General features: G+C 56.1%; 1 protein-coding gene across 1 annotated transcript in view; it reads left to right on the top strand.

Annotated features, from left to right (window-relative positions):
* LOC123356631 overlaps window positions 1-13,505 on the top strand; it is an 871,996-nt gene that overhangs the window by 473,566 nt on the left and 384,925 nt on the right. The window lies entirely within an intron of this gene.

Raw genomic sequence — 13,505 nt, 5'->3', positions numbered from 1 at the left:
CTGTCTGTCATGAGGGACCCCGAGGGGTGAATGAGACAGCAACCCCGGATACACCGGGGAGGGCGCCGACTCCCCGTTGAGGGAGCCTAGGCTGCTCGGGGGGAACGAGACGACCACGAGTATGCCACCTCTGCCCGGGTGGCACACCCAGGTGAGCCACGATTGAAGTGAACAGAGGCGAAGCCTGGTATGTTTGGCTGCAAACGTGTAGACAGCCATGTGACTCAGGAAACCGAGGCAAGAGCGAGCCCAAGTTGGCGGGAAGGTCCGTAGACCTTGTACAATTGTTACCTCGCCTGAAACCAAGGCTGATGAAAGCAGGCTCTGGCGAGTCTGGAGTCCGGGGCGGGTCCCAATGAATGCCTATCCCTGTATGGGAATCAGAGTGGATTTTACTATTGATCATCAGGCCTAGACGCAGGAATAGGTTCGTGTTGATACCCATATGACTGGTACTTTGGGCCTGGGGGTTCTTCGAATGAGCCACTCGTCTAGACACGGAGAACGTGTATCCGACGGTGGTGAAGAAAGGCGGCGACTACAGCCATGCACCTTGAATACCCCTGGGCTGCATAGAGGCCAACCGGGAGGGCCTTATACTGGGAATAACGATGGTAGGCCCCAAACCGAGGGTACCTTCTGTGTGGAAGAGAAAGGCAACGTGAAAAACACGTGCCCTTCATATCGAGGGCGGCGTACCAGTCTCCGGGATCCCAGGATGGGATGACGGTTGCCCTGGGTACCATGCGGAACTCATCTGCATCGTGACTTGTTGAGTTCCTGCAGGCCTAGGATAGGTCTGAGACCTCCCTCCGCTTAGGGGAAAAGGTTTCGCCCTTAGGTACCTCCTGTATAGCTCCGATGAGGAGGAGCGTCCGCACCTCTTGCCAGAGGAATCGCTCGTGAGAGGGGTCCTTAGGAGGGGCGAGGATGGGAAGGCTTTGCCCCATTGGTGGTCAGAAGGACCCTAATTCTGGCTCCTTTGGGGTGCGGATTGATGGCCACGACCGTGTAAGCCACGCCCGCTGGCCATGTCCCGACCTTGTCAAGGCGTAGGGTAAGAGCGGAGGTTTGGGGACGGAAACGTCGGCGCTGAATTACCGGCGTGTGCATGCCGAGAGAGAGCAAAGTGACCCTGCTGCCCTTTAGGTTCTGCAGCCTAGGGCCAGCGTTGTCAGAGAACAGGCCTGTGCCATTGAAGGGCAAGATCTGTATAGCATGCTGCAGCTGCGAGAGAAGGCTCGATAACTGGAGCCCTGAAACGCGCCGCGTGGCAACACCTGAGGCCAGAGTCATGGCAGCGGAGTCAGCTGCGTCCAACGAGACCTGGAGGGAAGCTCTCTCCAGCTCCGTCTTTTGCTGCAGGAGGGCCTCGGGAGCTCCGAAGAACCGACTCTGAAAATTTGCCCACCGCCACCCACAGTAGCGGATAAGCAGGGCTTGCTGGTGCGCTACACGAAGGTGCAGGGCCCCCTCCGGGGACATCGTATGGCCCAGTAAGACCACATGCCCAGCCTCTGTGGATTTAGGGGCTGGTCGCATTTCGATCAGAGGAGGGCCGGAGGGGTATGTTCCTGCCCCCGCCTCATCTGGGGAGGAGGAAGAAGAAAGGCCCAGGACAAGCGGGTCCTGTGTGGGCTCGAGCTCCTGGACAACCTCCTGATCCGGTGGGATCTGGGAGCCTGGTGCCGAACCGGGGGTTGCTCTGTACCGGTCGGACGGGGACGACTAATTGTCACCTCTGGCCCCTAGAGCTCGGAGGGAATGGAGCGAGATGGGATCATCGGTACGCCTCTGGCGTGGTAGTACACCCACGGCGTCCAGAATGACCACTGATAGGTCTCCTGGAAGACCCTGGAGGGCACATCGGAAAACAGAGTGCTACGCATATGAAGTGTCCGCACGGGACGACACTGATGCGTGGCTGGATGGCCCTGGAGGAGCAGCAAGCTCTTGGTAGAGTCTCCGTCTGTAACTGACGTCGCTCGATGCGGCACCGGGGATCGGTACCGGTAGACCGACCGGTACCGAGAACGGGACCTGCCACCGAAGCTGTGCCGGGCGGTCGACTGAGGGTGCGAGGCTCGATGATCAGGAGAGGCTATGAGTGTCCCGGTGCCTGGGGCTTGATCGGTGCTGAGTGTCCCGGACCGGCGAACGGGATGCTGACCGGTGCCGCGAGCACTACTGGTACCAACATGGAGAACGGTGCCGAGACCTAGATCGGTGACGGGACCGAGAACATCTGCGGGACCGCGACCCTGAATGGTGCTGCTGTGCGGTGCCGAGGTAGGGTGGCCTGATCAAGGCAGGCTTGCCCATCGACTATGCAACCCCCACCGGCGGTGCCGGGGGTTGAGGCAGCGTAGATGCTGTCGTTGCAATCAGCCCCCTCGCCGTGGACACTGTCTCCGGCGTCGAGGGAACAGTGAGCTCGACCATAGCTGGCACCCCGGATGCAGCTTCAGAGCGAGCTCGACCACGGTCCATACCGGGGAGTGTTCCAGCACCAGACTCGACGGCCTTTGCCTGGCCGGAGTTAATGGTGCGGGCATTGTCGGTGCCGCGGTAGACATCGGTGCCGGGCGATCCGATGGAGCATAGCGCTCGGCTGCGGAGCAGGCGGCTCGGACGCAGCTTCAGGGCGAGCTCGACCACGGTCCGTACCGGGGAGCTTTCCGGCACCGGACTCGACGGCTCTTGCCTGGCCGGAGTTAATGGTGCAGACATTGACGGTGCCGCGGCAGACATCGGTGCCGGCGGTCCCCCTGAACATAGCGCTCGGCTGCGGAGCAGGCGGCTCGGAAGCAGCTTCCTAGCGAGCTCGACCACGGTCCGTACCGGGGAGCTTACCAGCACCGGACTCGACGGCTCTTGCCTGGCCGGAGCTAACGGTGTGGATACTGCCGGTGCCGCGGCAGACATCGGTGCCGGGCAATCCGACTGAACATCGCGCTCGACTGCGGAGCAGGCGGCTCGGACGCAGCTTCCGGGCGAGCTCGACCACGGTGCGTACCGGGGAGCTTTCCGGCACCGGACTTGATGGCTCTTGCCTGGCCGGAGTTAACGGTGGTGGATATTGTCGGTGCCGCGGCCGACATCGGTGCCGGGCGATCCGACGGAGCCTAGCGCTCGGCTGCGGAGCAGGCGGCTCGGACGCAGCTACAGAGCGAGCTCGACCACGGTCCGCACCGGGGAGCTTTCCAGCACCGGACTCAACGGCTCTTGCCTGGCCGGAGTGAAAGGTGCGGATATTGTCGGTGCCGTGGCAGACATCGGTGCCGGGCGATCCGACGGAGCATAGCGCTCGGCTGCGGAGCAAGCGGCTCGGACGCAGCGTCAGAGCGAGCTCGACCACGGACCGTACCGGGGAGCTTTCCAGCACAGGACTCGACGGCTCTTGCCTGGCCGGAGTGAAAGGTGCGGATATTGTCGGTGCCGCGGCAGACATCGGTGCCGGGCGCTCTGACTGAGCGTAGCGCTCGGCTGCAGAGCAGGTGGCTCGGACGCAGCGTCAGAGCGAGCTCGACCACGGTGCATACCGGGGAGCTTTCCAGCACCGGACTCAACGGCTCCTGCCTGGCCGGAGTAACTCTTCATCCTCCAGGAGAGAGGTCCATGCCGAGGGTACGTCGGAGTCAGCGACGGTGGTGCCAGGAGGCCTTGGCGGCACCGGCGGTCCGGTGCCAAGGGAGCGCGCCGTGAAAACGAACTAGCGGTCGGCGCCGAGAGCGGAGGAGCAAGAGCTGCCTCCCTCAGGAGCTGTTCAAAACGAAAGCCCCGCTCCCCTTTGTTCACGGATTAAGGGCCTCACAAACGCGGCACTTATCTGTGAGGTAAGATCCCTCGAGGCACTTAGGAGAAGATCTCTTGTCGGCAGCAGCTTGTGGCCGGCCGAGCAGTAGAAAACCCTGTGGACCGGGCACCGGACCCGACCCCGGGAGAGGGGAAGGGGATAAACCCCAACCCCTGTAAAATAAATACACTATTCTATTCTACAAACAAACAGATTTAACTACCACTATAAACAGAACGAGAGGAAAAACTACAAGTAGCTAGGGAAGTGGAGGTCAGCTAAGCTGTGCTCCACTGTTCCAACGGCCGTCACGGGCGGAAAGAAGGAACTGAGGAGCGGACGGGCCGGCTGGGGTATATATCCTGCGCTATAGCGGCGCCACTCCAGGGGGCGCCCAGCCGGCCCGCCGGAGTTGCTAGGGTAAAAATCTTCTGAAGAGCCGTGCACGCGCAGCGCGCACACCTAACTGGAATGCATAGGAGCAATCACTCGAAGAAGAAGGAGTCCTGTCCCCTGGGTTATTAGAAGCTGTGGGGTCTCTGAAGAACCTGAGCAGTAATAACTTGATACCTTTATTCATCATCCAAGTTTTGACAAGTTTCCTTGCCCCCTTTTTTTGCCTCATCTCCCACCCACTAGTATAATTTTTGGACATGTGCCTTTTTGGTGCCATCAGTCATTTAAAAACTGCATCAAATGTATCCTTACTGGCTACATTAATAACTACATTAATCACTGTAGCTTTCATGCCTTTTCCTCAGTGTAAGAGGAAAATATGCCACCTGTAGAATTCTAAATTGAGTGAATAGGTGTGTGACTCATGCCTGGCTTGTGTGACAGTCAGATGAGCTCCTCTTTCGATAGGAGAGCGAATAATGTTCCCATTCAGGACCCCACGGGTGAAGGGAGACCAGAGCCGTGGGAGGGGAGGAGAAGGGGGGAGTAGATAATTCTGGGGTGCCAGGACATGGGGAGGGTGTGTGCAGGGTTAGAGCTAAGCAGCAGCAGGGAGGGAGGAGGTTGTGAGAGACGAGGAGTGAACACAAGAAGCTCCCAAGGTGCCGGGAGGTGGTGCCGGCTGAGAGTAATGGGAAGAAGGGGAGGGGAGTGTGGGGGAAGGGCACCCAGGAAGTGGGCTGGGTGGGTCAGTGGGAGGGAGGAGAGGTTTGGGGATCTAGAGCTGGGGGGGGATCCCAGACCTTTAACCCTGAATCCCTGCCCAAGCCTTGTTCCTTTAGAGCCTCCACTCCAGTTTTATTTCTGTTCAGTTTCACTTCATTATACATTTTTTCCCCAAATATTATTATTTTAACTCTTGACCTCCCTCTCCCACTCATTACGCCCCCCCAATAACTTCCCCACATGTGGCAATTGACCCTGAGTCCTTGCTGCATCCTCCCTCCCAGAGTCAGAGAAGTATAGTAAAGAGGGGCTTGCACTGTGCGGACTTACAAGCTATGGACACCAATGGAAACAAAGATCGAGGCGCAAGGGAGCCCATCAGACGGGAGGCCCTGCTTCAGTTTACACTGTCTCGGGGACCTGACAAAATGAAAAACTGGTCACTAGGAGACGTATTTTCTCCGCTTCCTTATGGTAATAGGATGGCGATATACCACATCTGCTCCTTTGCTCTGATTATAATAATGTCAATAGCTGCCCCAAAGAATACCTGGCCTTTGGGAAGTCCATAATTAAGCATCAAGCCTTAATACTCATGATTTACATCACTGATTTATTAATAATTCTAATATATGAATGCATCCAACTGCTGAGATACTGCATAGCAAACTAATTGCTAGAGCCCGCCCCAGACTTCCTTCTTTCAGAATCCCGTGGCAAATTGCACCCGCTTGTGGTTCCTCATTAGTCTCTCAAAATGAGGGTGCGAAATATCTGACCTGGGATTGTCTCCTTAGGCCTATTCAGGTAAATCCCACACCTCCCACAAAGGCTCCACCTAATACAGCACCACTGGCCATCACAGACAGCCCCTCTCCAGTGCATTATCAACGATCTACAAGCTATCCTGGAAAACGATCCCTCACTCTCACAGAGCTTGGGAGGCAGGCCAGGTCCTCGCTTACAGACAACCCCCGAACCTGAAGCAAATACTCACCAGCAACTACACACCACACCACAGAAACACCAACCCAGGAACCAATCCCTGTAGCCAACCTCGTTGCCTACTCTGTCCCCAGATCTACTCTAGCAACACCATCAGAGGACCCACCCACATCAGCCACACCATCAAGGGCTCATTCACCTGCACGTCTACTAATGTGATATATGCCATCATGTGCCAGGAGTGCCCCTCTGCCATGTGCATTGGCCAAACCGGACAGTCTCTAGGTAAAAGAATAAATGGACACAAATTGGACTTCAGGAATGGTAACATACACAAGCCAGTAGGTGAACACTTCAATCTCCCTGGTCATTCTATAACAGATTTCAAAGTCACTATTCTTGAACAAAAAAACTTCAGAAACAGCCTTCGAAGAGACACAGCAGAACTAAAATTCATTTTCAAATTTAACACCATTAACCTGGCCTTGAATAGGGACTGGGAGTGGCTGGCTCCTTACAGAAGCAGCTTCACCTCTCTTGGAATTGACACCTCCTCATCTATTATTGGGAGTGGGCTACATCCACCCTGATTGAATTGGCCCTGTCAACACTGGTTCTCCACTTGTGAGGTAACTCCCTCCTCATGTGTCAGTATATAATGCCTGCATCTGTAACTTTCACTCCATGCACCTGAAGAAGTGAGGTTGTTTTACCCACAAAAGCTTATACCCAAATAAATCTGTTAGTCTTTAAGGTGCCCCCGGCCAGCCCCTCCCTCTGAGGACTCTGCCCCGCTGCCCCATGTCCCCATTTCCCCCATGGGGACCCACAGATATGTTTAGCACCAGGCCCACAAAAGGTTAATCCGTCCCTGTTTGGGGTGCAGGCTCTGGGATGGAGTTGGGGGTGCAGGAGGGTTGCAGGCTATGTAGAGTTTGAGTGACGGGTGCAGGCTCTGACCTGGGTCAGGGGATTCGGGTACAGGAGGGGGTACAGACATGTGGGCTCTGGGAGGGATTTACCAAATCAGCACGTTGTATAAGAGAAAGGAGCTGCAGTGATTTTATATAGACATAGAAAATGATAGAAGACAGCCCCGCAGCACTTGTATAGGCTAGAGAGGAGCCGCGCTGTCTATGTTTTGACAGTGTAGGAATTGGGCTGCCGGTGCCTTTAAGCCCCAGCCCCAGGAACCCGCCCCCTGCTCCGGGGCTGACACGCGGCAGAACTGAAAACAGCCTGTGCCCCCCCCACAACCCCGACACCCCCAGATCTGCGAGCCCAGCAGGGGGCTCGTCCCGAGGGGCCACTGTCCCCCCCACCCCCTCCCTAAATGGGGGTATGTCCCCGCACAGGGTCTGGCAGCGTCTCCCCCCCCCGGGCTTAACCCCGGCTCCCACCCCCCACCCCCGATTTCCCCCCTTCAGCCTCTCTCCTGCCGCTGCCTACAGCAGCTTGAACCCCCCCTGGCCAGTCAATTTCTGCCCCCCGCTCAGACCCTGGCAGCCCCCCCGCTGCGATTTGCCCCCTTGAGCCTTTTAAACGCCCCCAAAGAGCAGGCAGCAAATCGTGGGTAGCAGTGAGGGCAGAGAGAGGGCAGTGGCGACAGCGGAGGTTACTGGGCATGCTCAGTTCGGCCGCGCATGCTCAGTGCAGCCAAAGTAGCGAATCGGGAGCGGTTCATGTTTCTGTCGTTACACCGGACCCGTCACGTGACTCCTCCCCTCCCCGCTCCCCCCCGCTCCAACTGCCGGACCCGTCGCGTCTCTTCCGGATGCGTCACTTCCGGACTGCTGCGGGGGGGGGCTCCGGGCGCGCGGCGGAGCCGGTAAGAGCCGAGCGCGGCGGGGGGAGGAAGCTGGGGCGGGGCGTCCCTGTGCGGCCTCCGTAGCGATGGGGGGGGGAGCCGGGAAACGCCCGGGGGGGGGGAGGTGAGTGTGTGTCCGTGTCTCGCCCCTGCCCCTCCCGGCTCCCTGCGGCCCGTGTGCGGGGGGGGGGAACTGTCACTGCCCGGGTGCGCCGGAGAGTCCCGTAAAATCCCCTCCCCCCCCCGGGCCCCCCTCACACCGCCCCTCCCCCGGGCCCCCCTCACACCGCCCCTCCCCCCGTCACAGCCACTGACCCCCCCCGGGCCCCCTCGCGCTGGGGGTTTGTCTCCCCGCTGCCGGGGGTGGAGTCTGTGACCCGTTTCCCCCCCAACTCTCAGACACGGATATAAAACATCCCAACCCCCCCCCCCCGCCCCGTTCTCCCGCCCCGCTCGGATCGACCCTGTGCCCGGGTCCCGTGGGGCGGGGCCTTGGGGGCCAACGGCGCCGCTTCCCCCCCCGCCCGCTCCTCGGTCAGACCCTGGTGGGAACCGCTCAGCTCCTATCCCCGACCAGCCACTGCCCCCCCCCCAAGTGTGTGTGTGTTGGGGGTGTGTGGGGGGGGTGTTTGGGGAGGGGCTGTGGGGGGGGCTGTGTGTGTGTGTGTGGGTCTGAGGGGGGGGTTGGTTTTGTCTCTGAAGTGCCTGACGTTATGCTGCGGTGGGTTTATTCTGCGTGTTCTGTTTTCCTACCTATCTCTTGTAGGGCAGCCTAGGGCCTCACGCTGTCATCTCTCTGCCCAGCTCCCCCGGCCGAGGCAGGGCCCGGTCTGTGTGGATTATCTCTGCCCGAGGTTTGTCCTGCCTGCCAGCCCCCTTGTCAGACTGTTCCCGAGCTGACCTGCCTTAGCTCTGGGGACCCCCCCACGGATCTGAGTGGTGAGCAGCTCTGCAGAGAGGAGACCCCAGTGAGTGGCAGCTGGGGAAAGAGACTGACGTGGGCAGGAGAAACACTGACGTGCCCGAGGTCTCCCAGGCTGTCCGTGACCGAGCTAGAAATAGAGCCCAGGTCTAGGGCTGTTTTGGGCACTGAAGGTCTCTGCCACCCTGGTGTTTCAGGCGCTGGTGCAAACCCTTAGGACAGACAGAATTTACACTAGTGCGCTGTGATTGGCACTGGTGCACCATGTCCCAGTTTGAAGGCTTGCGGGGGGACGGAGACACTGACTTCTCCTGACCCAGGACACCCACCCCCGGCTGTGTGCAGGGACTGCAGCTGAGCTGCCCTGCCCAGACAGCCTGTGCATCCATGGGCAAACCACCTCTTCCTGCAGCCGAATACAGTGGGGTCTGGGGGCCTTTCCAAGCTGCGGGTGACGGGGCTCTGGAGTTACTGGGGTCTGTTCCTGGCTCCGTCCCTGACCTGCTTGGTGACCTGGGGGAAGTCCCAGCCCCTCTGTGTTTTCCTCCTCCCCATTGTCTGCTTGGATTGTGATCTCTGTGGGGCAAGGACTGCACTGATTGGTAGAGGTGTTAGTTAAAGCAGTTTGGTGGAGGTGTGATTGTGATATGAGAAGATCTGGGTCTGAGTCCCCCATTGTGCGATGAAAGGAGAGAGGTGCATGTGTGTTATACTAATATAGTAAAAACCAGCAGGATCTTAAGAGGGATAAGGCAAAGATGCCACATTTATTGTAAATATAATAGTAAAGCAAAAGATAAAAGCAAACAACCTTGTTTTACTACTTATTCCTATCACTACTTATTCCTTATACACACTCATATATATTCATTCACACAATCATTCATTCAGGTTCTCTATAGGTGTTATAGTTACCAGCCTAGACGTTGCTCATGCCAAGTTACTGGCCAGGTATCTTGGTCATGACAATGGAGCCGAGTCTGTCTCAGATGCACCTGATGCTCCTGGAGGCTGGCAGCAGAACCATAGACTCAAATTCCTTATTCTTCAGAGTCCAGTTTTATAGGGATTTTTCCCTATGTTAGTTCATGAGAGTTGCTTCATTCTGCTGTTGTTAAATTAATCAGCAGGTGGCTGGCTCCATGCTGTCAGATGTTTGTTTTTCCTTCCTTTGAGGTGGTGGGGTGGATTCCAGTTTGCCCTTGGGGGTCATCTGGTTGATCCCACTTGATACCTTCGGGCCGACACTGAATTCTTCAGGCTGGTAACTCCCTAACCATTCATTCATGATTTAAACTAGGCACTCATCCACATACATTCTCTATCTTAATCACAACTATTTCACTGTCTCTTTACCTTTCGGGGTGTTATCAATTTATGTGAGACTCCCTGTCTTTTAACATTCAAAAATAAAGTGAGATGAAAACTTAGAGGGTGGGGGGGTTTATATATATACTATAACAGCTACTGTTTTGGCTTACCGCGGTCGTTACAAAGTAGTAATTACACAGTTTTGCCTGAGTCAATTAACCAATTAACAGCTTACAGCAGCCGTTACAAAGTAAAGTAGCAACTACAAAGTGTCACTTAGAGAACAGGCACTTAGTCAATTAATGTTTAACAAGTTTTATACAAAGTATTTCTTTGAGCAGGCTTCACACAGACACAGCTGGTGGCTTGCAGGTTAGAGGCTAAATCTTGGGAATCACATTTACTTCTAATATAAACCTTCAGTTATAAAGTATCAATTAACAACAAATCATTTCTAACAATAAATCATTTTTCATATAAACCATGTCTAATATAAACCTTCTTTAATATGCTCAGGGTTTAACTGATCGCCATATTTGGGGTCAGGAAGGAATTTTCCTCCACAGCAGATTGGCAGAGGCCCTGGAGGTTTTTCGCCTTCCTCTGCAGCATGGGGCACGGGTCACTGGCTGGAGGATTCTCTGCAGCTTGTGGTCTCCAAACTGCAATTTGGGGACTTCGATAACTGGGGTTATGGCTACACTTGAGAGTTGCAGCGCTGGGAGTTACAGCGCTGGTCGTCCAGCTGTGCAGGGACAGCGCTGCAGTGTGGCCACATTTGCAGCGCTGTTGGGAGTGATGCATTATGGGCAGCTATCCCAGCATTCAAGTGGCAGCAACGTGCTTTTCAAAAGAGGGGGGTGGGGTGGAGTGTAGTGTGACAGGGAGCAGGAGAGAGAGAGAGAGTGGATTTTTGGAGCCAACGCTGTGTATCGGCTCCCTGACTTGCAAAATCAGAAACTTTTTCCGACCCCTTACTCTTTAACTGCAAAAGCCTGCAGACCAGATGAGCAGCTGCCGACTCCCTTTCTCGCTGCTGGTCAAGCAAAAGGCAAACACTCCACCCCTGTGAATCACGCAGGGAGGGGGATATCTCATTTGATTGTTCACAGATTGATCACAGCAAACAGGAGCTGTGTTTGTTTTTTTAGATAAGCAGCTCCCGGAGCCGCGTTCACAACAAAACAAAGAGAGGCTGCATAACAAAACAAAGGGAATAATTTAGTTAAAAGCATTCTGGGATATCTCCTAATACCCTGGAGGCCAATCACAGCGCTGGTGTGTGGCCACACTTTACGACCAGCGCTGCATAACCAGCGCTGCAATGCTTATTCCCCAAGCAGACCCAGGTGTACGGCCAGCGCTGCAGCCAGGGAGTTGCAGCGCTGGATGTGCCCTGCAGGTGTGGACAGTTACTAATTGCAGCACTGGAAAGCCTCCACCAGCGCTGCAACTCTCAAGTGTAGCCATACCCTCAGACATAGGCTAGGGGTTTGTTATAGAAGTGGATGGGTGGGATTCTGTGGCCTGCATTGTGCAGGAGGTCAGACTAGATGATCATAATGGTCCCTTCTGACCTTAAAGTCTATGAGTCTATATCCCTACATGTGTACCTTGAGCTTCCAGTCTGTCTCGTTTCTGCACTGAGCGGTGCATGTTGTCAGGAGGAAACGGGACTGTTTGCCGTGGGAATGGTCAGCAGTGAGATGGGATCTGAGAGCAGTCTGTGTGCTTCACGATGGGTGAGTGAATGGAGACTGTTAACTGGAACTTCTGTGAGTAAGGATGAAAGAGTTGTAAAAAGGGGGGAAGGGCTGTTCAATTGACCAAGTGTGCGGCTGTTTCTGGGGAGCAGGCCCAGTATCTGAGTGTAGAACGGGTGTCGGTAGCTCCTGTACAGCACAGCTCACCTAAAACCACATTCTGTCTTAGCAAAGGTAAGCTCTATCCTCTTCTGTTTGCTTCTGAAAGTTGCCTTTCCCAGGGCTTTGCTGCCTTTGTGAATTGCAGAATTAGGATTACATTGGTGTCACGGAGTGTGGGGGAGTCAGGGCCCTGCACCCCCGGCTTCCTGCGATTCACCAGGACTCTCAGCCAGCCAGTAAAGCAGAAGGTTTATGTAGACGACAGGAACACAGTCCAACACAGATCTTGCAGGCACAGATAACAGGATCCCCCCTGTTAGGTCCATCTTGGGGTCCCAGGAGCCCCACAGCCCCCATTGGGAACTCAGAGCCCTGTCTGTCCTTCCCTTCCTTCCCCAGCCAGCTCCAGTCTGCCCAACCCCCTCTCCTGGGCCAGGAGGTCACCTGACCCCTTTGTCTCCCACACTTTCAGCCGGCACCTTTGCAGAAGAGGGGCCCAGGCCATCAGTTGCTAGGAGACAGAGTGTCAGGCATTCAGGTGCACTGGCCCCTTCCTCTGCAGCAATCACACACCCTGATCCACCACCTAGATACCTAAGAACTGCACAGGGGGACACTGAGGCACCAACACAGCATTCACAGACCACAGTAAGAACAGTCCCACTTCGTCACAATTGGTGTGTACTTTTTCTGCCTTTCCTGATTATTACACGTTTGAGTTTTGCTGATCTCTCTTCTGGAGGGGCACCAGACAGGGTCTCACACAAGTTTGCAATCAGAGGCACAGAGAAGTGCAATGACTTCCACAGGCCTGCTGGGTAAGAGCCAGGAATTGTCCCTGTCCAGTGTTCTCTTTACGTAGTTGCTGGCAGATTCGTGCCAGCTGATGAGTGAGAAGTGACGACTCCCTCTTAGGTGGATGGGCCAATCCCGGGGCCCATTACCTCTGGGTGATTGATTTTTCCATTCCAAGTCCATAAAGCAGATGTTCAGTGTCAGCGCTTTGTTCTGTACATGTGACCCATACGCTGATCTCTCAGTCACTGAGTCTTGACCAGTGATGAGCTTTCTGTAGACACCTCGCAGGACCCTCCTCCAAGCGATGTGTTTGGTGTGGTGGGTTTGTCAGGTCTCAGGGGAGAGCTGCTGGCAAATCCCAAGTGACCCTTTGCCAAGGGATCTCTGTGTCACTGTCTGACCCCCCTAGGCCAGGGAGAGGGCGACTTTCTGCCAGTGGCCTTCAGGGCGGGTGCTGAGTTCTCTCGGTGAAGGCCAGAGCCCCGAATGCTGCCAGCCCTCTCCTGGGGGCTGGAGATGCTCCACAGACTGTTCCCTCCCCAGGGTGCCCCCCCCCCCAGAGTAGAGCAGGTCTCTCCTGTTAGCTCCTGCTCCAGGCCTGGCAGGGTTTGCAGGTGTGGAGGGGCTGGGCCGGTCCCGACTAGAGCAGCAGTTTAACCCCTTCTGTGCCGGCGTGGGGTTTCTATAGCCCTTCCCAGGCGCCCAGGCCCAGGGAATGGCCCCGTCAGCCCCATGCCTGAGGTGGTGGGGAGACCCACTGGCAGCATTGCCCTGGAGGGTGCTGCTCCCACTCCCTCCCCTCCCCCTTCACTGCCACCACAAGGCCTGTCACCTTCGCGTCCTGAGGGGTGACCCCAGGAGGTGTGTTTTGTTATCCCTCTCCCTGCCCCCTGGATCCGTTCTGCCCCCTCCGTCACTCGCCTCTGTCTCAGGAGACAA

Source organism: Mauremys mutica, chromosome 26, assembly GCF_020497125.1.
Source record: "Mauremys mutica isolate MM-2020 ecotype Southern chromosome 26, ASM2049712v1, whole genome shotgun sequence".
In the NCBI taxonomy this organism is placed as follows: domain Eukaryota; kingdom Metazoa; phylum Chordata; order Testudines; family Geoemydidae; genus Mauremys; species Mauremys mutica.
Note: the sequence above shows the minus strand (reverse complement) of the source record. Positions and strands in the feature narration are given on the sequence as shown.